General features: G+C 39.9%; 2 long non-coding RNA genes across 3 annotated transcripts; both read left to right on the forward strand.

Annotated features, from left to right (window-relative positions):
• Nucleotides 1-11,534: 11,534 nt before the first annotated feature.
• On the forward strand, nt 11,535-15,591 carry LOC104217112 (uncharacterized). 2 transcript variants are annotated; one of them, XR_708678.2, is made up of 4 exons: nt 11,535-11,665; nt 12,038-12,123; nt 13,438-13,504; nt 15,245-15,591. It is a non-coding gene; the product is annotated as an uncharacterized lncRNA (long non-coding RNA). The 2 variants fall into 2 exon arrangements; XR_708677.2 differs by lacking the exon at nt 11,535-11,665 and having other exon boundaries at nt 11,866-12,123.
• Nucleotides 15,592-17,686: 2,095 nt separating this feature from the next.
• On the forward strand, nt 17,687-19,752 carry LOC138870017 (uncharacterized). Its single transcript, XR_011400180.1, has 2 exons — nt 17,687-18,064; nt 19,450-19,752. It is a non-coding gene; the product is annotated as an uncharacterized lncRNA (long non-coding RNA).
• The last annotated feature ends 5,306 nt before the right edge of the window (nt 19,753-25,058 follow it).

Below are 25,058 nucleotides of genomic sequence, written 5' to 3' on the forward strand. Positions count from 1 at the left end.
ATCTCGTGGTAGGCATACCACCCGCTCCCATTTCATTATATCTTGTGCTAGGCGTACCACCCGCTCCTATTTCATTATATCTTGTGGTAGGCGTACCACCCGCTCCCATTTCATTATATCTTGTGGTAGGTATACCACCCGCTCCCATTTACATTTCATCACACAATCATGAGAAATTCCGGCAAGGGAACATAAATAATATAATAACTTCCCGGCAAGGGAACACAACAATGTTATAATTTTCCCGGAAAGGGAACAACAATATTGAATTAGTCATCCCGGCAAGGGAGAATCCGCTATAACTAACCTCAACTCAACTTGTATTCAGTTCAATTATTGAAAATGCTCAATCATAGAAGATCATTAAGTAAAGCACTCAAGTGTCATTTAAGAACACAACAACTTTCAATTTAAGACTCACGGTCTTGCTTGACACCAATGTATAGATACTCGTCACCATGCCTATACGTCGTACTCAACAAGAAGAAATGTATCAAGTATGACTTAACTCATAATCCCTCAAGCTAGGGTTAGACAAAACACTTATCTCGATGTCTTGATCACCACTCAAGTCTCAACTATAGCTTTACCCCTTGATTCCACCAACAATCCGCTCGAATCTAGTCACAAGTTACTTAATGACATCAATAAGTGCTAAATGAATCTACCCCAATGCATGAAAATGAGTTTCTAAAGTTTTACCCAAAAGTCAGAAATCACCCCCGGGCTCACGTGGTCGAAACCCGAGGTTCGGACCAAAACCCGATTACCCATTCCCCCACGAATACAAATATATAATTTGTTTTGAAATCGGACCTCAAATTGAGGTCCAAATCCCCAATTTTAGAAAACCTAGGTTCTGCCCAAAACACCCAATTTCCCCCATGAAAATCATTGATTTGAAGTTGAAATCATGTTAAAGATGTTAAGGAGTGAAGAAAATGAGTTAGAAATCACTTACCAACGTTTTGGATAAGAAAGGTTGTTTGAAAAATCGCCTCTTATGTTTTGGGGTTTTGAAAAGTGAAAAATAACTGAAATTCCCGTTTATTTATACCCCTCTCAGACCCCCAGTGCGGACCGTAAAAAATGGACCGCGGCCGCACAGCCTCCACCGCGGACCGCACAAAGGCGATCGCGGTCGCACGCGATTTCTCGCGGACCGCACTAGAGGGTTCAGAGACTGCAACTTCCTGAACCTGCAACATCTGACTTTCTAAGCCTAAGGCATTTCGGAGCCCACTCAAAACTCACCCGAGCCCTCGAAACTCCAACCCAAGTATACACACAACCTCAAAAATATCCTACGGACATATTCTGTACTCAAATGACCAAAATAACATCACGAGCGTCGAATTAAACCTCGAGATCAATAAAATTTCTCAAAACTCTTTTAAACATCAAATTTTTCAATTAAGGTCCGGATCACGTCAAACGACGTCCGTTTTTAACCAAATTTCACAAGAATGACTCAAGTCATATATAAGACCTATACCGGGTGTTGGAACCAAAATACGGGCCCGATACCATTGCTTTCTAATCAGTTTTCACTTCAAATTTCCTTAAACAATTTTTGAAAACAGTTTCACTTAAAAATTCATTTCTCGGGCTAGGGACCTCGGATTTCGATTCCGGGTATACGCCCAAGTCTCATATTTTCCTACGGACCCTCCGGGATCGTCAAATCACGGGTCCGGGTCCGTTTACCCAAAATGTTGACCGAAGTCAAATTTATTCATTTTAAAGTCAAGACTTAACAATTTTCATAGAATTTTATATTTAAGCTTTCTAGCTACCCGCCCGGACTGCGCACGCAAATCGAAGTGACTCTAAATGAGGTTTTCAAGGCCTCGGAAGCACATAATAGGTAAGAAAACAGGTGATGACCCTTTGGGTCGTCACATTCTCCACCTCTAAAACAATCGTTCGTCCTCGAACGGACAGAAGAAGGAAGTACCTAAGTCGGGGAATAAATGAGGATAACGGCTCCGCATATCGAACTCGAACTCCCAGGTCGATGCCCCAGGAGGCTGACCTCTCCACTGAACACGAACCGAAAGAAAAATATTCGATCTCAACTGATGGACCTGCCGGTCCAACTTGACAGTACTGAAATCTAACACGTGGAATGGATCGTCGTGATACTTCCGAAGTATAGACACATAAAATACTAGATGCACGGCTGATAAGCTAGGTGGCAATGCAAGTCTATAAGCCACCTCTCCCACTCGATCAAGAATCTCAAATGGACCAATGAACCTAGGGCTAAGCTTGCCCTTCTTCCCGAATTTTATCACGCACTTCATAGGCGACACTCGGAGCAATACCCGCTCACCAACCATAAAAGCCACATCTCGAACTTTGCGGTCTGCATAACTCTTTTGCCTGGACTGAGCCGTACGAAGCCTCTCCTGAATGATCCTGGCCTTGTCCAAGGCCTCCTAAACCAGATCTGTACCCAACAACTAAGCCTCCCCAAGCTCAAACCATCCAACCGGAGATCGATATTGCCTACCATACAAAGCCTCATAAGGAGCCATTTGGATACTCGACTGGTAGCTATTGTTGTAGGCGAACTCTACTAAAGGCAAAAACTGATCCCACGAACCTCCAAAATCAATGACAAAATCTCGGAGCATATCCTACAGAATCTAAATAGTCTGCTCGGACTGGCCGTCCGTCTAGGGATGAAATGTTGTACTCAACTCCACCTGAGTGCCCAACTCTCGCTGAACTACTCTCCAGAAACGCGAGGTAAACTGCGTACCTCGATCCGAAATGAATGAAACAGGCACACCATGAAAACGAACAATCTCCCGGATATAGATCTCAGCTAACCTCTCGGAGGAGTAGGAAACTGCCACAGGAATGAAATACGCTGACTTGGTCAGCCTATCAACAATGACCCATACTGCGTCGAACTTCTTCCGAGTCAGCGGAAGTCTAGTAACAAAGTCCATAGTGATCCGCTCTCACTTCCACTCGGGAAGCTCAATCCTCTGAAACAATCCACCAGGCATCTGATGCTCATACTTAACCTGCTATCAATTCAAACATCGAGCCACATATGCAACAATATCCTTCTTCATTCTACGCCACCAATAATGTTGCCGCAAATCCTGATACATCTTCGCGGCGCCTGGATGAATAGAGTACCGGGAACTATGGCCTTCTCTAAAATCAACTCTCGAAGCCCATCCACATTAGGCACACAAACTCGCCCCTGCAATCTCAACACTCCATCATCACCTAAGGTAACCTGCTTGGCACCTCCACGCTGCACTGTGTCTCTAAGGACACACAAATGGGAATCATCAAACTGTTGATCATGGATACGCTCCAATAATGAAGATCGAGCGACCGTGCAATCTAATACTCAGCTAGGCTCAGAGATATCCAATCTCACAAATCGATTGGCCAAAGCCTGAAAATCCAACGCAAGCGGCCTCTCACCGACCGGAATATAAGCAAGACTGCCCATGCTAGCTGACTTTCTACTCAGAGCATCGGCCACCACATTGGCCTTTCCCGGGTGATATAAGATAGTGATATCATAATCCTTCAACAACTCCAACCATCTCCTCTACCTAAAATTCAACTCCTTTTGCTTGAACAAATACTGAAGACTCTTGTGATCACTGAACACCTCACATGCCACGCCATACAGAGAATGCCTCCAAATCTTCAATGCGTCAACAATGGCTGCCAACTCTAAATCATGGACTGGATAGTTCTTCTCATGAATCTTCAACTGCCTCGAAGCATAGGCAATGACCTTGCCATCCTGCATCAATACTGCACCAAGCCCAATACGGGAAGCATCGCAATAAACTGTGTAAGGCCCTGAACCTATGGGCAAAACTAACATCGGTGCGGTAGTCAAAGTTGTCTTGAGCTTCTGAAAGCTCGCCTCACACTCGTTAGACCATCTGAACTGGGCACCCTTCTCGATCAACCTGGTCATCGGGGCTGCAATAGATGAGAACCCCTCCACAAATCGACGAAAGTAGCCTGCCAATCCCAAGAAACTCCGAATCTCTGTAGTTGATATTGGTCTAGGCCAGTTCTTGACTTCCTCAATCTTCTTTGGATCAACCTGAATACCCTCTGCTGATACAACATAACCCAGAAATGCAACTGAACTCATCCAGAACTCACACTTCGAGAACTTAGCATATAACTGACTATCTTTCAGAGTCTGAAGAACCACTCTGAGATGTTGCTCGTGCTCCTCTTGGCTGCGGGAATATATCAAAATATTATCAATGAATACTATCACGAATGAGTCCAAATAAGGCATGAACACTCGGTTCATCAAATCCATAAACGCTTCTGGGGCATTTGTCAACCCAAATGACATGACCAATAACTCATAATGCTCGTACCGAGTGCGGAAAGCTGTCTTAGGGACATCGGATGCCCTAATCCTCAACTGATGGTAGCCAGATCTCAAGTCGATCTTTGAAAATACCTTGGCACCTTGAAGCTGATCGAACAAATCATCGATCCTCGGTAGTGGATACTTATTCTTGATGGTGACCTTGTTCAACTGCCAATAATCAATGCACATTCTCATCGAACCATCCTTTTTCTTAACAAACAACATTGGCGCACTCCAAGGCGAAACACTGGGTCTAATGAAACCCTTCTCAAGCAAGTCCTGCAACTGCTCCTTCAACTCTTTCAACTCAGACGGGGCCATGCGATACGATGGAATAGAAATGGGCTGAGTTCCCGGAGCCAAATCAATGCAAAAGTCAATATCCCTGTCGGGCGGCATACATGGCAGATCTGAAGGGAATACCTCAGGAAACTCACGAACCACGGGCATAGAATCAATAGAGGAAACATTTGCACTAGAATCACGAACATAAGCTAAATAGGGAAAGCACCCCTTCTTGACCATACGCCGAGCCTTCACATAAGAAATGACGTTACGGGTAGAATGACCAGGTGTTCCTCTCTACTCTAAACGAGGCATACCCAGTAAAGCTAAGGTCACAGTCTTGGGGTGACAGTACAAGATAGCGTGGTAAAGTGATAGCCAGTCCATCCCCAATATGACATCGAAATCGACCATGTCTAGAAGCAACAAATCCACACGAGTCTCAAGACCCCCAATCACAACTACACAAGAGTGATGGACTCGATCTACCATAATAGAATCACCCACCGGTGTAGACACATACACATAATCACTCAACGAATCACTAGGCATGACCAGATATGGTGCAAAATAAGATGACACATACGAGTATGTAGACCCTGGATCAAAACACTGAAGCATCTCTATCACAAAACCAGAACCGTACCTGTAATAACTGCATCTAAAGCCTCAGCCTCGGGCCTGGATGGGAGAGCATAACATCGGGGCTGCGCCCCACCACCTTGAACTACCTCTCTAGGACGGACTGCAGCTGGTTGGCCTCCACCTTTGGTGGCCCGAGCTCCACCTCTAGGACTTCTACCTCCAGCTCTAGCACCTCTACCCCCACCTCTAGCTGGCTGGGCGGGTTGTGGAATATCTGGTGCCTGAACTATAGCACGGGAACCCTGATACGGAGAACTGCTTAAAGCCCGAGGGCAATACCTAGCAATGTGCCTCGTGTCGCCACAAGTAAAACAAGCCCTCGGCTGCTGGGGCTGAAGACCCTGAAAACTCTGAAGCGGCGGTGCACTGATAGGTGCTGGTGGTGCACTAAAGGACTACTGATCAGAATACTGAATCGGAGGACCACAGCCACCTGAAGCATCATGAAAAACCTAAAGAGCTGACTGAAAGGGCCTAGGAGGATGGCCTCTACCATATGAATCTCTACCTCCAGACGAGGTACCACTGAATCTGTCTGAATGACGGGGCCTCTTATCCAACCCCTGACCACCTCCCTGCGACAGAACCGTCTCAACTCTGCGGACCACATTGGCCGCCTCCTGAAAAGTGATCTCACTCCCGGCCTCCTTGGCCATCTGAAGACGAATCGGCTGAATAAGACTGTCGATAAACCTCCTCACCCTCTCTCTCTCGGTAGGAACTATGACAAGAGCATGGCAAGTTAAGTCGATGAACCTGGTCTTATACTGGGTGACCGTCATGGAACCCTGCTGTAGGCGCTCGAACTGCCTCCAATAGGCCTCTCTCTGAGTAACGGGGAGAAATTTCTCCAGAAACAATACTGTAAACTGCTCCCAAGTCAAAGATGGCGACCCGGCTGGCCTAGCTAAGCAATAATCCCTCCACCAAGTCTTGGCGGATCCAGACAAGTGGAATGTAGCAAAATCAACCCCATTGGTCTCAACAATGCCCATGTTCCTGAGAACCTCGTGACAGCTATATAGAAAATCCTAGGGATCCTCAGAAGAAGCACCGCTGAAAGTAGTAGTGAAGAGCTTGGTGAACCTATCCAGCCTCCACAAAGCATCGGCAGACATAGTCGCTCCATCACCGGTCTGAGCTACTACACCCGGCTAAACTGCTCCAACTGGCTAAACTGCTGGAGTCTGAATCTGAGGAGCTAGCTGCTCTGGACTGCGTATAGCAGGAGTCTGAGACCCTTCTCCAGCCTGAGAAGTGGCTGGGGCAACAGGAAGCAAACCTGCTCGGGCGACACTCTCCATGAGGCCCACCAATTGGACCAGAGCGTCCTGAAGAATTGGGGTAGCAATAAACCCTATGGGGATCTGATCTGGGCCCACCAGAACTGCTGGGGCCGGAACCGCCTCCTCAAAATCAACCTGAGGCTCCGCCACTGCTGCTGCTGCTCGGGGCTGAACTCTGCCCCTACCTCGACCTCTAGCACGGCCTCGGCCTCTGCCCCTAGTGGGAGCTGCTGCTGGGGGCTCGGGCTGCTGAGCAGTAGATGAGGAAGCGCGTGTTCTCGCCATCTGCGAAAGAATAGAGTAGAAATCCAATTAGCATTAGAGGAACAAATCCGCACGACAAGAAAAAACAAATGTGAGATTTTCCTAACTCTGTAGCCTCTGGGGGATAAATACAGACGTCTCCATATCGATCCCTCATACTCTGCTAAGCTTGTCCGTGAGTTGTGAGACCTATGTAACCTAGAGCTCTGATACCAATTTGTCACGACCTGGATTTCCCATCCTAGGAAGTCGTGATGGCGCCTACTAATATGAGTTAGACAAGCCAACCCTTAACAGCTTACTGCATTAACAAATCACTTTTTTTAATGATTATCAGTGATAGCATGAAAACAGCAAAATTTAATAAATGTACGGAAGACTTAAATTAAAGAAACTCAACAATAATACGGAAATCAACATATGCCTCTACCCAAGAACTGGTGTCACATTACTCACGAACTTCTAAGAGTACTAAATACAACCGTTGGAAACAAAAATATAAATTGTTTGTCTCGAATACATGAGATAACAGACTAAAATAAAGATAGAGGAGACGCCGAGCCTGCGGACGCTTGCAAGGCTACCTCGGTGTCTCACTGGACTGAAAGATGGCTCTCGCGCTACTGCTGTTGTCCAAGACCTGGATCTCTGCAAAAGAGCACAGAGTGTAGTATCAGCACAACCGACCCCATGTGCTGGTAAGTGTCTGGCCTAACCCCGGTGAGGTAGTGACGAGGCTAGGACCAGACTCCAGATAAACCTATGCAGTTATATACTATATGGCGGAAAAGCAAACAGGTAATGAACACTCAAAGTTGGGAAAGGGGAAACATGCTCCGGGGTAGCAGATAAAACAGAATATCAAGGAATAGTAAGGAAACTACAATTTAACTTCTAACACAGATAAAGAGAAATAAGGCAACTTTCACTTTCAGCTTCATCTTGTTGCAGGCTTACAACACGATCCCATTTTCTCATATCTTGTGGTAGGCATACCACCCGCTCCCATTTTAGTATATCTTATGGTAGGTGTACCACCCGCTCCCATTTTATTATATCTCGTGGTACGCGTACCACCCGCTCCCATTTCATTATATCTCGTTGTAGGCGTACCACCCGCTCCCACTTCAATATATCTTGTGGTAGGCGTGCCACCCGCTCCCATTTCATTATATCTCGTGGTAGGCATACCACACGCTCCCATTTCATTATATCTCGTGGTAGGCATACCACCCGCTCCCATTTCATTATATCTCGTGGTAGGTGTACCACCCGCTCCCATTTCATTATATTTCGTGGTAGGCGTACCACCCGCTCCCATTTCATTATATTTTGTGGCAGGCGTACCACCCGCTCCCATTTTATTATATTTGGTGGCAGGCGTACCACCCGCTCCCATTTTATTATATCTTGTGGTAGGCGTACCACCCGCTCCCATTTCATTATATCTTGTGGTAAGCATACCACCCGCTCCCATTTACATTTCATCACACAATCACAAGAAATCCCGGCAAGGGAACACAACAATGTTATAATTTTCCCGGCAAGGGACAACAATATTGAATTAGTCATCCCGGCAAGGGAGAATCAGCTATAACTAACCTCAACTCAACTTGTACTCAGTTCAATTATTGAAAATTCTCAATCATAGAAGATCATTAAGTAAATCACCCAAGTGTCATTTAAGAACACAACAACTTTCAATTTAAGACTCACGGTCATGCTTGACACCAACGTATAGATACTCGTCACCATGCCTATACGATGTACTCAACAAGAAGCAAGTAGCAAGTATGACTCGACTCTTAATCCCTTAAGCTAGGGTTAGACCAAACACTTACCTCGATGCCTTGATCACCACTCAAGTCTCAACTATAGCTTTACCCCTTGATTCCACCACCAATCCGCTCGAATCTAGTCACAAGTTACTTAATTACATCAATAAGTGCTAAATGAATCAACCCCAATGCATGAAAATGAGTTTTCTAAAGTTTTATCCAAAAGTCAGAAATCACCCCGGGCCCACATGGTCGAAACCCCAGGTTCGGACCAAAACCCGATTACCCATTCCCCCACGAATCCAAATATATAATTTATTTTGAAATCGGACCTCAAATTGAGGTCCAAATCTCCAAATTTAGAAAACCTAGGTTCTACCCAAAACACCCAATTTCCCCCATGAAAATCTTTGATTTGAAGTTGAAATCATGTTAAGAGATGTTAAAGAGTAAAGAAAATGAGTTAGAAATCACTTACCAACGTTTTGGAGAAGAAAGGTTGTTTGAAAAATCGCCTCTTATGTTTTGGGGTTTTGAAAAGTGAAAAATAACTGAAATTCCCGTTTATTTATACCCCTCTCAGACCCCCAGTGCGGACCGCACCAAATGGACCGCGGCCGCACAGCCTCCACCGCGGACCGCACAAAGGCGACCGCGGCGGCGCTAGCCCCTCCGCGGTCACACGCGATTTCTCGCGGACCGCACTAGAGGGTTTAGAGACTGCAACTTCCTGAACCTGCAACATCTGACTTTCTAAGCCTAAGGCATTCCGGAGCCCACTCGAAATTCATCCGAGCCCTCGAAACTCCAATCCAAGTATACACACAACCTCAAAAATATCCTACGGACATATTCATGTACTCAAATGACCAAAATAACATCACGAGCGTCGAATTAAACCTCGAGATCAATAAAATTTCTCAATTAAGGTCCGGATCACGTCAAACGACGTCCGTTTTTAACCAAATTTCACAGGAATGACTCAAGTCATATATAAGACCTGTACCGGGCGCCGGAACCAAAATACAAGCCCGATACCATTGCTTTCTAATCAGTTTTCACTTCAAATTTCCTTAAACAATTTCTGAAAACAGTTTCACTTAAAAATTCATTTCTCGGGCTAGGGACCTCGGATTCCGATTTTGGGCATACGCCCAAGTCCCATATTTTCCTACGGACTCTTCGGGACCGTCAAATCACGGGTCCGGGTCCGTTTACCCAAAATATTGACCGAAGTCAAATTTATTCATTTTAAAGTCAAGACTTAACATTTTTCATAGAATTTCATATTTAAGCTTTTCGGCTATGCGTTCGGACTGCGCACGCAAATCAAAACGACTCTAAATGAGGTTTTCAAGGCCTCGGAAGCACATAATGGGTAAGAGAACAGGTAAAGGGTCATCACATTTTATGATGCGCTTCATATCATAATGAATAGTGATGAGATAACGGGAGTAAGATTTAATAGCCTGTTATACGATGATGTAATTTATGTAACAGAATATACAAAGCAGTATTGGATAGGTTTCTTTAAATTGGTACCACAAAACTACATTCTCTCTATAACTGAATCAAGAAATGATAGGATGAGCTGGCTGGATTCTTTATTCTTTTCTATTTGACCAATGAAGGAGATTTATAGTACTATCAATACAGAAAGAGGGAAAAAGAAGAAAAAATGGCACTTGTGCAATATTAGACATGTCGTGTACTGGGTAAATCGTACCATTGCAATTGGGACAAATCCACAGGCAATATATCTTTGTGGCTTCTTTTAATTATTCACTTCATGGCTGCATTATACATAGTTTTGCCTAGATATTCTTTGTATTGCAGCAAACCATAAAATTGATTGTTGTCTGCTTGCTGAAACATATATTTTTGTATTAGCATGTGTGATCTTTCTTTTGGTATTCTCAACTCTCAGATATCTTGCAGACAGGTTGATTCTGAAAAAGAATGGAGGGGATTATAGTGTAGACATTTCAGCACTGTTGTTGTGTTGAAATTTATCAAAAATAAATGTCGTGGATTTTATTAAGACTATGACAGAATTACAACACAACCTCAAATTGAGTATTTGAAAAGGAATATGTTGTCTTGCATTTGCCTCTCTTATGAAGTAATCCAAACATTAAGTCCTAACTTCAATAATTTATTCAGCTCAATGAGTTTTTAGAATTCACGTAAAAGTTGAGCTATATGTGTTTTTTTATATCAGAATTCAGATGTCCCCAAAGAGACGAGATATATGTACCGATCCAAAAAAAAATTGAACAATGTATTTATCTAAATTTATTTCATGATAGAAAGCATCAACTGCAGGGTTATAAATAAATTACTAGATTGCTTGTGGAATTTAATTTGAGTTTCATCCTTTTTCTATTCTCCAATCTCATAGCATATGGTATGTGTTCAATACTTAATTGTCTCACCTCAACGTTTTATGAAGTTGTAATGTTGGGGTCACATTTTGATTCATTTTTCCGTCTTCTTCATTTCTTAAGAGTTCCACTACAAGTTTTGCTAATTTAGTAAATATTGTTTCCATATATCGAGATGTTTTGCGATAACCTTCTAATTTACAACATATTTATTTGTTTGCAGATGTTCTTGGTGAAGAAAAAGGACCACAAAGAAGACCAAAGACTGCAGCCACTTGTTTCATACAAGTCAAATAAAATTCGTATCCAGTTATATTTATATTACAATTAGCTAACACGCAGAGTTAAATGCACAGGCCATCATCGCCTAGTTATATAGAGGAGCTAGAGTTTCGACATGGCTGTTTTTGGTCATTTAAAATAAAGTGGAGGGTATTTTGGACGTTTCGCATCTCTTATCAATGTCATTTACGTGTCTTTGTATTGTTTAGTTATACTTCTACGTGTACACTGAAGATCTTTCCACATATTTTCTCAAAGACAACAATCGTAGGTGTTTCCCTTTCTTTCAAGAGTTTCTTTCTCTCGGAAATTTCCACTTGCTCTTAAAGCTCTCTTTGTTCTTGATGGGTGTAGCTACATGTGGGTTCCGCTTTTGACTTTTTTCCAGATCTTCTTCTCTTTTCTCTTTTTTTTTTTTCTTTCGTAATATTTTGGGTTGTCTGTACTTTTTCTTTTCGGTGTTTTTTTAGGTGCTTTTTCTGATTCTCTGAATACTGTTTAGTTTTGCAATTTCATGACTGTCGTGTGCTAAATCCGAGTGTGTGACTGGGAGTAGACGGGAATTAGCGCTATAATTTTAGATTTTTCTAAAATACATGATGGATTCCATATTTAATTTGGTGGTGGATTTTTGAAAATAAATGATTCGCGATTTAGATTTGGTTGTGGTGGCTTGTGCTGATGTTGGTTTCATGCCCTTTTATTGGCTGTATCAAGTGTTTTATTTTGCAGTAACAATTCCAACATGCGTAGTGAAAAGGATGATCACAGTGATAAATATATTGATACCGATGAGATATTGAAAGAAACAATCGGAGGTTAGTAAATGTTTACTGGCTTAATCTCTTTCTTCGACGGTTCCTCTTCGATTTAGTGCTTTGTTGTGTACCTTTTAGGTATTTTAAATTTTAAATTTTTTCTTTTAGATATACACAGGAATATAAAAATTGTTAATTATTTAGCTACTCTGAAAGTTCTTTTCACCTTTATTTCGGATTTTGAGATGGGTGCTTTTAGAAGCTTTAAGTTGGCATTATATTTGTGATCCTCTGAGGCTTTTCCATTGCACGATCCGTCCATGTTGAAGCTTAGCCTCTTTGCTTTCCCACAAATTGTATTACGAAAATTCTTCATAGTCAAACAAATATTGTTGTTAAAAAAGGAGTGCTCAATGGCACAAAAAAAATTAATTTACTTCACATAATTGGGGGGGAGAGGGGGGGGGGGTTAAAATTCTTTGTATATGAGAGCAGGTAAATTTAGGTGAGCTGACAAAAAGACAAACTATCAATCTACAAAATTAGTATTTATAGAAAAGATACAGAACTAGAAACATCAAATTGGTGTGGGCATTCATCATCAAAATCGTCCCCTCCTTAGCTTCATTATATCAGCGTTTATCTCCTCTTTTTCCCCCTTCGATTAAGGATATCAGCATGTGTCTTATGGAGAAGTTAGTAAAATTTAAGTGACATAAAGGATGAATTCAAAATCTTCATACGGAACATTTAATTTCTATTAGCTGTGCACAATCTCAGATATCAATGCTTTAGGTCTCTAATTCCCACTAGAACATACTGTGTAATGGCATTTAGAAAAGTTTTCTCTTTTAAGGCAAGAAGCGTTGATGTGTCAATCATTCTTAAAAATTGAGTGAAAAACTATTTAGCAATAGGAAGAGAAATCAGTATTTTCATTACACACGAGAACATAGGCTCAGAAGGGAGATAATAAATCGGTACACTTAGCAATTCAGATGCGGGTGCAAATACTTCCATTCTGGATTGGCATGGAGTAAATGGAAAGCGTGTGATTGCAACCTCCATTGTAACTTAATAAATTTAATGTGCCATCACCTTTTGTCACTGGTCAGTATAGTTCTGGATGTTGCAAATAATAAGGCTCTTGTGGTATTGAGTACCCAACGTACAGAGACTTCTCCTTTTCTATTTTGCTTTTTATGGCTCAAAATCAAAATCTTCAGTAGCTTCTTTGATTTCATCGCCTTCTAGCAGTGAGTAGTTCTGTGAATTTCTCTCTGTTTTATATTTCTACACTATTTAGTTTTTTTGTTCTTTTTGTTTTTTCATGTTTTGATTGTACTATGTATGCTTTTGATTCTGGTAGTGCAGATTTTCTGGGAAGCACATAAAATTGTTGACAGCTATTCACCGAATCTATTAGCAAACTCTAAAAATGGTATGCGTTTTTTAGCCTTAATTTTTAATTCTCATACTTTCGGCTAGATATGATACTTTATTTTCTTTTTCTTTTTCGAATCTCCTAATAACTTCTCTATATGAATGCATCGACTTGCTTCTTTTTTATTCGGTATTCACTCTGTCTGGCAATTTGCATTAGCATAGTCAACTTATCTTTTCAAACTCCAATATGATCAAATTAAGCATACCCCTTCTTTTGCATACATTTCATGTTAGTTTATGGTTATTGAACTGTCATGAGAGTTATTTTTGGGTTACTTGTGGAGTATTAGATTAGGATTGCCTTCAATATTTATAAAGTAGTTCATTCTTGTGAATCGGGAAAAAATATTAAAAAAATATTATATAGGTTTAGAAATACTTTTAGAAGGTGTTATGAAGCAGTATTAAAATTTCGTATTTGACATAGCCCATTAACCAAAATAGAGTTTGTTGAATTTGTATCCCCGAAAGTATGGAAAGGAACCAAATTGTATGAGTATGTATTTATTACATGCATTTGTTGGATAATAATTTTTTTGTTCATTAGTAGAAGAAACAAAAAGGACAAGGTTAGGTGTGGCAAGAGTGAGAACTTTTATGCTTTCTTTAACCATCGGATTTCTGTCTTTGCTATAGTTAAACATTGACACTTTTAGCATGTGTTACGGCCCTTCATCTTACTTTTAAAGAAATTAAGTTTGTTGATTGAAGGTTTATCAACTAACAGTTGCTCTAAGACCTATGCTCTTTTGTCCTGATTATTTTTCACATCTCACGTACACCTTGTAGCAGCTTCTTCTCTATATCTCTTGCTTAAATCAGATCTTTCCCATGATAGTGGTGCTATGGATGCGTTAGTGATCAATAGAACAACAGCTTTTGTAAAATAAAAATAAAAAAAGATAAAAAATTTTAACGTTGAGATAGCTTGCCCTCTATTATTGTTTAACAATTTAATGCACTTTTATTTATCTAATCAATTGTAAAGAGTTGGAGTTTTTGCCTTTAGCGCTATAGCATGGCCTATTTGTACAGAACAGATGTATAGGTACACTGGATAGAGGAGAGGTAAGAGAGACTGAATTTGTGTTCAGCATTAAATAAAATCGTTCTACAACTTTAAAATTGTATGCAAGCATGTGAATAACTACTCTCATTTTAATTTGCCAGCTCAAGGTTCTTGGTAGTTCTTGGTAGCGACAACGTCTGCTATCTTCATTAATTCAAATTAGAAAGACACAATATTGTTACTCTTCAGATAGCTTTTACAAAAATCTCCAACTAATTCAAGTATTCAACTATTCTAAAATGTCAATCTATCTATACTGTTTAATTAGACTGATAAAAAGTTCTGGAAGGTGATCGGTAGTAACATTGCTTCAAATTATACTCAATAAAAAAAAATTAGGAGACAAAAGGTAGTAAAAATGCTACAAATCATTGTCTGATCGATGTATAGGTAACAGTTTTGGATGATACACTCTCATATAGCATACAATGGCGTAAGTCAAATTGATGATTTGCGAGGTGGTTGTTGGATTGGAGTGTGATCTTGTAACATTCTATGTTATTTTGAAAGTTCAAGGTTTAAGACTAAAAGAAAGATTAATGGTTGATTCTTCAACTACACTTACTGATTTGTAATATTTATCAACATTCTTACTCAAAATTCAGCTGGACTTATATAATTTATATATTAGCTATCTAAAGGATCTAATTTATTTTTTCTTATTAGGGGAGAATTGAAGGTGGAGGAGATCAAAGATGTATTGCTTTAAGGAAATTATGTAAAAGAAACTGAAAAGTACCAATCGAAATAATTGCACAGGTCTATTTTAAATGAAACTTTCTCTTTAGCTTTGTGCGTAACACACATATTCATCATCATAATGAGGTGACTCCTTTTAATTCGTGAGGTGTTAGAACGATTGTCTAAATACCAATCTCCCTGGTCCAAATTGAGACCAGAATGAACAGTCTGCACCCCATATTTATCTTGCTTTTTTTATGTGTAGTATGATCAAATGAATGAACATTCATTATAATTGTTTTCTCTTGACATGAAGCCATAAATTTATCTTCTGTCATCGCGTAGAGATGATTTATTTGACGGAGTCCGATAGTGAAGCAAGTTGCTAAATTATCAGCTTTTATTTTACACTATTCTTAGATTGTGGATGAGGTTTCTCAGGTTGTTGAGTTTATAAAAACTATGAAATCTAAATTCTTTTATGAAGTCTCATGCTTTTGCTGTCATACTCTTGATGTTGCAAATAATAATGCTCTTGTGGTAAGAGCTCTAAGTGACATTAAGGGATGTATAACCATGCGGTTCTGTTTCTTGGGTAATTTGCTGCTAATTGGTACTGCAAGTAACAAAAATGAACAAGTAAAATTATAGCGCTAATTCCCGTCTACTCCCAGTCACACACTCGGATTTAGCACACCACAGGCATGAAATTGCAAAACTAAAAAGTATTCAGAGAATCAGAAAAAGCACCTAAAAAAACACCGAAAAAAAAAGTATAAACAACCCAAAATATTACGAAAGGAAAAAAAAAGAGAAAAGAGAAGAAGATCTGGGAAAAAGTTAAAAGCGGAACACACTTGTAGCTACACCCAGCAAGAACAAAGAGAGCTTTAAGAGCAAGTGGAGATTTCCGAGAGAAAGAAACTCTTGAAAGAAAGGGAAACACATACGATTGTTGTCTCTAAGAAAATATGTGGAAAGATCTTCAGTGTACACGTAGAAGTATAACTAAACAATACAACTAAACATATTGAAAAACACTCTCATCTTATAGAGTAGTTAACTATATTGAGATATGAGGGATTCCCCTCAGAAAATAGAACTAGATAGAGGAGTTGATCATGACTACTGTTGACCTTGTGGACGGAAGAGTTGATCATGGCTACTACTGATTCCTTGCGACCACAAGAGCATGAATCTGATAGAAGTATATTGGAAGACATTCACTTCGATCCCTTAAAATCACAAGAGCATAATGTTGATAAAAATTGTACTGAAAATACATAAAATGGCGATTACAATATAATAATAACATGTGAAGAATAAGAACTTCGCTCGCGTAAAAGATTTGCCAGAAACTCGAAGCATTTGAATTTATTCACCGAGTGCAAATCCCATGTGTGGATTGTATACTGTATTAGTTTAAAGTCATCTTTTTTTTTGAATTTGGGTAAATTTATTCACCGAGTGCAAATCCCATGGTGATTATATATTGTATTCCATGAAAATTCTTTTCTTTGATGACTGTCTCACTTCGGTTATTCTTTTCTATTTATCAAGGAGGAAGATGTCAAGATTAAAAGAAGGATGACAAGAACGATTTGCGTGATGATGGAGAAAACGTCAAGCATAGAAGAGAAAGAATGATGAGGAGAGAGAGCTTCCCATAAACATTAAAGGTAACATGTTCAGTGCAAGACTGTCAAGATCATCAAGCCTAAACTTTGAGCAAGTCCAACAGGATGTTGTTGTTGTTGTTGTTGCCACCAATATTATTGCTGCTTTCTACATTATTATTAGTTATAGGAGGAGGAGGCATCATCATCATTGCAGGAGGACATAAGACTGCATTTTCACTGCTGTATCAAACAAGATGTATTTCCACTAGAACCACCCCCCTCCATTAACATCTTTTTTTTTCTCTGAGTTTCTTATAACTCTCTTTGTTGATTTTGTTCCTTTTGTTTTTGCCTATGAAACCATAAAACTCCCTAAACTTTGAACAAGTCTAATCTACCTCTTTTACTATTGTGGCTGATTATAATGGAAGAAAACTGTCATTTCAGTATTGTAGTTGCGCTCCCATAGATGTAAAAAGTGTCATTTGGTGATCATACAATATCCGAGAGTGGATAATTGTTCCAAATTATATCTAACTAATATCCAGTGATATTATCCATATTTGGTGATCCTTTATATGCATCAGATCCCCTTTCCTGCCACTTCATGTCAAAATAAAGTTAAAAAAAATAATAATTTCAACTTTTATTATATTGCACGGGCTAACTCCACCTAGTTTATATAGAAAAGCTTGGGTTTCGACGTGGCTGTTTTTCGTCATTAAAACTCATTTTAAGGGCATTGTTGTCATTTCAATGCTTAGGTTTGCAGCTGCATGCACGTGTCTAAACATCCGCTAGCCACTATGTGGCCTTCAATTGTACTAGAGTTACTTTTGTCTTTCCGACTTCCCCTCCGCCTCCGCCTCTTTGCACTTCCCGTCCGGCGTCTTTTGGCTCTCTCCTCCGTGAAGTTTTTCTGTTTTAGTTCTAATTGATCTTCACCCTTCAAATTACTTTATTCTCTGTTTGGTTTCTCAATTGCATGTCTATAATTGAATTCCTCCTGCTGAAATTTTGATTTTTTTCTCAAACTTTTTTGGGTGCGCATGTCTAATATGATGCTTTTCTTGCTTTCTTTTGTTCCATCTTCTTCATTTCAGTTTTCGCTCTGCGATGTGGTAGTGGTCTGTTGATAAAGTAGTTGTCTGTTCCTGCATCTGTTTTTTCGTACTTTTGGATTCCGGTAAGTACTGCTCTTCTATTCCCTTCTATTTTTTTCCTTAGCTTTTAGCATGCATAAGTTGAACCCAAATTATCTAATTTTCCACCCCTAAGAGAAAAATTGACTGAGTGCATTTATACTCTTATATAAAACTTGCCTTCCGTGTCTTGATGAGCTACAATTGCCCCAGAACTTAATCAGTGTTTGATTTTATTGTTGGAAAAGTGAATGTGATTATAGATGTGCTATGATTATACAGTTGGCTAATGTAGCGTCTGGATAGATGTACATGGTTACTGCACATTAAAATTCTTTTTGATAAGTTATTGACCTCACACTAAGATTATTGAAGCTCAAAGCAAAATGAACTTACCACTTTTGTTATTTTCAAGATGCGCTGTCATTTTTTTCCTCCAAAGCCATATTGATTATTTAGTATAAGTGATCAAGGTGCAACAAACACTCTTTCTTAGTTGTTCATTTGATTTAAGGAGATGTACTTTAGTGGAAAACAACAAGTAACCCAGTGAATTCCCATAAGTGGGGTCTGGGGAGGGTAGTGTATACGCAAACCTTATCGCTATCCCGGAGGCAGAGTATTCCAATAAAAAAAAAGGGGTCTTCAAATTCCTACAAGTTCTATTTATGAGGTCAAAAGTTGATATATTATTTCTTATGAGCTTTTGCATTAAACATGCAAAGTGATTGATCTATTGCTGCAAAAATATTTTTTTGATACTATCATCTTAAATTACCACTCAATTCTACTAATAAGATCAGTATGAAAGAATGCAAGGTCCACTTTAACTCCTTTTAGAAACCTGCCTCTTAAGATTTTTGAGACTAAACACATGCCCCTTTTCTTAGTAGTCTTGGGGACAAACATCTTCAAATTCCCAAATGCAAACTACGGATAGGAGCTGATCACGACCTATTTGAATATGCAGGTTGTGCATGTCTTACTGTATTCAACTTTAATTTAATTTAAATTCAGTGGACACCTGAACATGATCTATGTTAAAGTAAGATATTTAAAGAAATAAAATAAACATTTTGTTCCTTTTCTTGCTCCTATATTTCTGCAAAACTTCATGATTAACTTATTAAATTATTATTTATTTTTGAGTTGTAACATTACTTTTGGGTCTTATTGCCAATATCTAAAATCAGCAGTACTCTTTTTTTAGACAAGGAAGATCAACAGTACTCTTTTATAATGTATATCTGACCAGTGCCTTCTCTTAGCTTCTTTTATTATCCTTTTGTCTGATAACTTTTTAAGCTCTTATATTTTTCTAAACCTAACCCCTCTCAAAGTATATATCTGAACTGCATGAACTGCATGCCTCTGTCTTTTTCAGTTAGTTATTTGTCATAAACATAATAGAGGAAAATGCTTTAAACAGAAATCTTGTCTGCAAGTATGAGAGGCACTGATTATGAAAGCTAATTCAGAAATTGCACGCTGAACTTGAAGATGATATAGTGCTGCTCAAAGCCAACTGGCCTGCGCCGCGAGAGATGGTCTGATATGTGCTTTGTTGCTTCGCCAAAACTAATCTACGTATAGTAATTCAGGCTTTTTATCATAATTCGGTGGATAATTATAGTTATTTAGCTTTAGTTGGTGCATTTATGTAGAACTGTTAGCTGCCATTTTTAACTTTGGTACTTTGGGCGGTTTCTAGCTAAATCCCTTTTGATTCTGATATTTCTTCTATGTTTCTTTGTTTTCATGACCATTCAGAATTTTAGTTTACTTGGTGTATTTGTCCAAATATCTCCAATAGGAGCTTTAACTGTAATTGGTGTAATTTTTGTAAAAATGATGCTACAAGTTTCAGTTTTAGTGATTTCTAGCTTAATCCCTCTTAATTTTTGTACTTGTGCTCTTCTTTTCTTGGTTTCCTTTTGGACCATTTCTATTTTGGAAGGTTTAGGTTTGGTTTCTGCTTAAGTTGGTTTTTTAAAGGTTCTTGCATTTCATTTTGTTTACCAATGAGTGGAGAAGTAGAATATTTCTCCCATTTTAGATGTATTTGTTGCATTGTTGGAGAACTGGTGATGTTGGAAAAAGATTTGTGGGTTCTCGGTTAAACCTTCCTTTTGGTTTAGCTCAACTAAACCTTTAACTTGAAATCATGCTCACAAAACGCTGAGATTATAAACCATCATCAACTATCTCGCACGGTAGATATGAGAAATGCATTTCTATTGGCTTAGGCTTGAACATACATTAGTCTGTTGAATCTAAGATGAATTTACCTATTTATTTTTATACAGAAACTCGAAGTTTTATAAGATAAACAGCTTTTGAATTTTTTATTTACATACTATAGATAGCAAAATAGTTCCTTGCGTTTTATCTTTACTGTTTCTAAGTTTTACTCTTATCTTCAACACATTTCACTTATGTTAGTAGTTTGTGCAACTTTTATCCTGCATTCGAGTTGCCACTGCATTTTCCAATTAGCATTAGCAGATAGAGTGATGTTAGAGATTTTCGTGGTGTAGATATCTCATAATACTCTTGAATGAATCTGTTGTGGCCATTTATTCAGCTTGAATATGTCAGATACTTTTTTCATTAGTGTTGGAGCACAAAGTCTATCTAATCTTGAAACTTTATGATTAGTTCTATAGTTGTATTTATGAAATTTGCAGCCAATAAAACAAAAGAAAAAAAGATGTAGCTTGGTGATGAATATCATATTGCCTTGTAAGCTTTGATTTGCACATAGACTTTATCCTTGAGGCCAAAGTCTACAAAGTATTTATCCAGACAGTAGTTGCCCTCTCCAAATGCAAGAAGTTTTACTTCAAATGCAAACAGTATCTTCTTGGATAAAATATTACTGTACAAACTATTGGGCCTGTGTTCAGCTTTATCTAGTTGTTAAATAGATAAGACAGATAGGAACATCCTTATCTTATAATGCTGGACAAGAAGTATTTGTATCACTTGTTGATTCATGGGATCTAAATTTATCCAACAATTTAAGTAAACAACCGAAAAGATAGAGTCAGAGATATACAGCATATCCTGCCCTAAATTTATCCTATAATTTACATGCATTATTGAAGAGATAACTACACTAGAGCTAGCTGTGTATAAAAAATAAATCTTGAATGATATTACCCAAGATATTATTATTATACCGAAATTTCCGTACCGATATTACAAGGATTAATTAGTAGAACACCATAGAGCGGAACAGCTGCAAAGCTGATACAAAAGTTATCAGTACAAAAATCCTGCATCAACCTTGTATGTGTCAAAATCTGATCAAAGGAATTCTACTTAAGGAAGAACGACCAAGAAGCAACCAAGCCGAAGTCACGTATAGGAAGCAATATACCGGCGAGTGATTTAGCTACGGTCGAGGTCGAGCACTCAATTCGGCCTGAACGGCTAGTTCAACACATTTCAGAGGAATATTCTACGGAATATTCCAAGAATCTAGGTACTTCGGTTAAGGATCGCCGAGTAAAGAAAGTGTGTTATATAAATATCATGGGAGAGAGTAGCAGGGGGGCTGATAGGAACTCACACACAAAAACATATTCATCTCTCTAGAACCGAAGATATTCCAAATATCTCAGGCTCCTCGCCGAAAAAGAGATAAGAGCTTAGAATCTCAGTGTCCATCTGTAATTCAACTTTATCAAATGCACAGAAGTCGTTCTTGTTCAAGAATAGTGACTCTTTTCATTAATGTATTCTCCATTATCATTTGATATTATTGGAGTAATCATCTATTTCTTACATTATGATAATCAATCGCGATTGTAATCAAATTTTATGTTCAGTCATGCTTGTTATTCCTATCCTCTATCTCAGATCTAGAATAAATTATCTCTGGCTAGGATTTGTCCCAAATCTCCTTATTCAATTGGTTTAACAAAAAGGCCTAAGACTTTTTAGTCAAACAATTTGGCGCCTTCTGTGGGGATTTCCTAGCCAAAGTTTTAGTTTCCTCTAGATCTAAACTCGGTTCTAGTTCTACTTCCCGTTCGCTGTAACTTCATCCTTTCGCATGTGTGCTTGTGGTGCGGCTTATGTTTCCATGTCTTCACTTACTCGGGACTGGATCGGATTGGGACGTGAACCCGAAAACCCTAACGAGCGAAGTAAGTTATCAATCTCCAAGGTGCCCAGATTCGACTAACGCCAAAGCTAAGTGCGAGGCTGAGATCGGATATGAAGCGAGCACTCTCATTTCTTGCCAACCAGATCGAAGACCCAAGTAGCGGAGATGGCAAAAACACCAAGCCAAAGACCCACAGGATGTCATCCAGGTTTGCTGAATATTAGCCCAACTAGTGATAGTAGCTACGAAACACAGCCAAAGAAGGGAACACGGTCGCTCCCTTCCACCAGTCAACCAATAAGTCGAGGTAACAAACGATTTCATTTAGCTTTAACTTACTATTTCTTTTCAGAATGGGACGGGAACAGGGGCATACTCACCGGCACTCGAACAGGGAACAAATGCCATCAAAATAGAACACCAAGAAAATGCCCCGCGTCCTATCATCATGCAAGCAACGGTTGAGCAAAAACCCCCCTCCCCAGCAAGTTGGTACTCAACGCCATAAAGGAAAAACTGGTATAGACTGGGACTGGGTCACCAGCATGGAAAACATATGAATCTCTCCAACATGCAGACTAAACACAAGTGCGTGAAACTCACCCACGCGCACGCCAAAGTCACTATACGACGACACAACTAGCCAAAATTCAATCTCGTACATATATTGAGATGCCCCAAAGTTTGAGCGAGACATTTATCGCCCGGCCTACCAACTACCTCTCTAGGCTAAGCGATGATTTAGATAGACTGGGACTCCTCAAATGTATGTACGGACCGAACAAAAATATGTAATATTCTCCAATGAATAAACGAAGTGGTATATGACATTCTTACACAACACCAAATTTACACATCACGCCAACGCAAAGGAAATATACATTTGACCTAGTTCGAATCAGTCAACATTCGACCTCGCTCGAATTAACTTACATTCGACCTCGTTCGAATCATTCTACATTCAACCTTGCTCGAATTAACTTACATTCGACCTCGTTCGAATCAATCAACATTCGACCTCATTCGGTCATTCTACATTCGACCTTGCTCGAATTAACTTACATTCGACCTCGTTCGAATCAATCAACATTTGACCTCGCTCGAATTAACTTACATCTGACCTCATTCGAATCATTCTACATTTCGACCTTATTCGAATCATTCTACATTCAACCTCGCTCGAATTAACTTACATTTGACCTCGTTCGAATCAATCAACATTCAACCTCGCTCGAATTAACTTACATTTCGAATCAATCAACATTCGACCTCGCTCGAATTAACTTACATCTGACCTCATTCGAATCATTCTACATTTCGACCTTATTCGAATCATTCTACATTCGACCTCGCTCGAATTAACTTACATTTGACCTCGTTCGAATCAATCAACATTCAACCTCGCTCGAATTAACTTACATTCGACCTTGTTCGAATCAGTAGGTCAAAATGCCCTCGCTTAAATCAACTACCGAAAGTCAAGGACTCATTGCGAGATCCAAAACATTCGAAAGAAAAAAAAGAATTAAAGGCTGAAAACATACAATCAAAGACAAATCAACTGTTCCATTTAAAAGGAAAATAGTGTTTTGCAAAGGGCCAAAAGGGGGTCCCCATCAAACTAACTAAATACAGAAGAAATTTTTTAAAGTACGAAAGCTTCACTAAGCATTATTCTCATCCACGCCGTCATCTCTCTCTCCGCCCGGTTCAGCGGTTTCACCTCCACCGTCACCCTCTCCATCAGGATGCTCATCATCAAAAGAAAGCCCATCCTCGGCCTCATTGTCTCCACTGGCCTTCGGTGTTGCAGGGTCAAAGCCACAAGCAAGCCAGGCCTCACGCACTTTAACACGAACCTCTTCGAAAGTGGCCTCAAGGACATTTCCTGCTGCCAACAAGACCTTATATATATCCCGCTGAGCCTCAGCGTGGACCCACATCTCATACAAATGGGGAGGAACGTCAACAGAGGCCGGCGTAGGAGGAGTCGAAGCTAACAATTGCGCCCTCTCCGTCTCAAGAGCAGTAATTCGATCACCCAGGCTCGAGACGTCCCTTTCAAGCTCGCCAAGTCGTTCATCAAGCCGTGTCTCACTCAGAGCGGTCGTCTCCATCTCAGTGGCACATTTAGACCTGAGAACGCGGATAGAATTCTCCAACGCTGCAGCCTTCACCAAGGTTGCTACTCGGGCTCCTTTAGCCCTCTCCAGCCCGATCACCTTCCCTTCAAATTCGATCACCTTTTCCACCAATTCAACACTTAAACCGGAAACCCTAATGTCACTCTACTCAAGCTCCACCCGCATAGCAACCACCTTTGCCTGAAGATCAACACACTCAACTACAACACCCTTGCCCACCTCGAGCTCTTCTTCCTTAGCCCGAAGCAGCCCTTCAAGTTCGCTGCATCTGCTCATAGACCGCATCAGGTCCTCGTCCTTCCTACCCAACTCCTCCCTAAGGGATTGAGGATTGCTACCCGCCTTGAGTCGTGCATGCATGTCACGGCACTTGTCACGATATTGGTGGTATTTTGAAACCATTTTCTAAAAACCGCCTCTCCTGGCGGCGGATACTCTCGGTGTCCAAAATGAAAGTCTGAAGAAAGAAAAAGAATAGAAAGAGAAAGTTAGCAGAGTTGAAGACGTAAAATGAAGAAAGTAATAGTCTCACCCTCAAAGCCATTTCGGCTACACCCCGTGATAGACCGACATTGCTGATCTCCTGAAGGGCCCTGCTTTCGGTAGCAGAACAAAGAAGGGAAAATTGGGGCACCAGCTTATCGTGTCCTCCAATAAGTCACACTCCGGGACAATCTCGATCACGCAGGAGGAATCATCTGTCCCCGCCTCCACCCAAGTGAATACCGCCTCAAACATGCTTATGTCTTCGGGGTCAATATCTGAACCGGATTCGTAGTC

This window comes from Nicotiana sylvestris, chromosome 6, assembly GCF_000393655.2.
Source record: "Nicotiana sylvestris chromosome 6, ASM39365v2, whole genome shotgun sequence".
NCBI classification, from domain to species: Eukaryota; Viridiplantae; Streptophyta; class Magnoliopsida; order Solanales; family Solanaceae; genus Nicotiana; species Nicotiana sylvestris.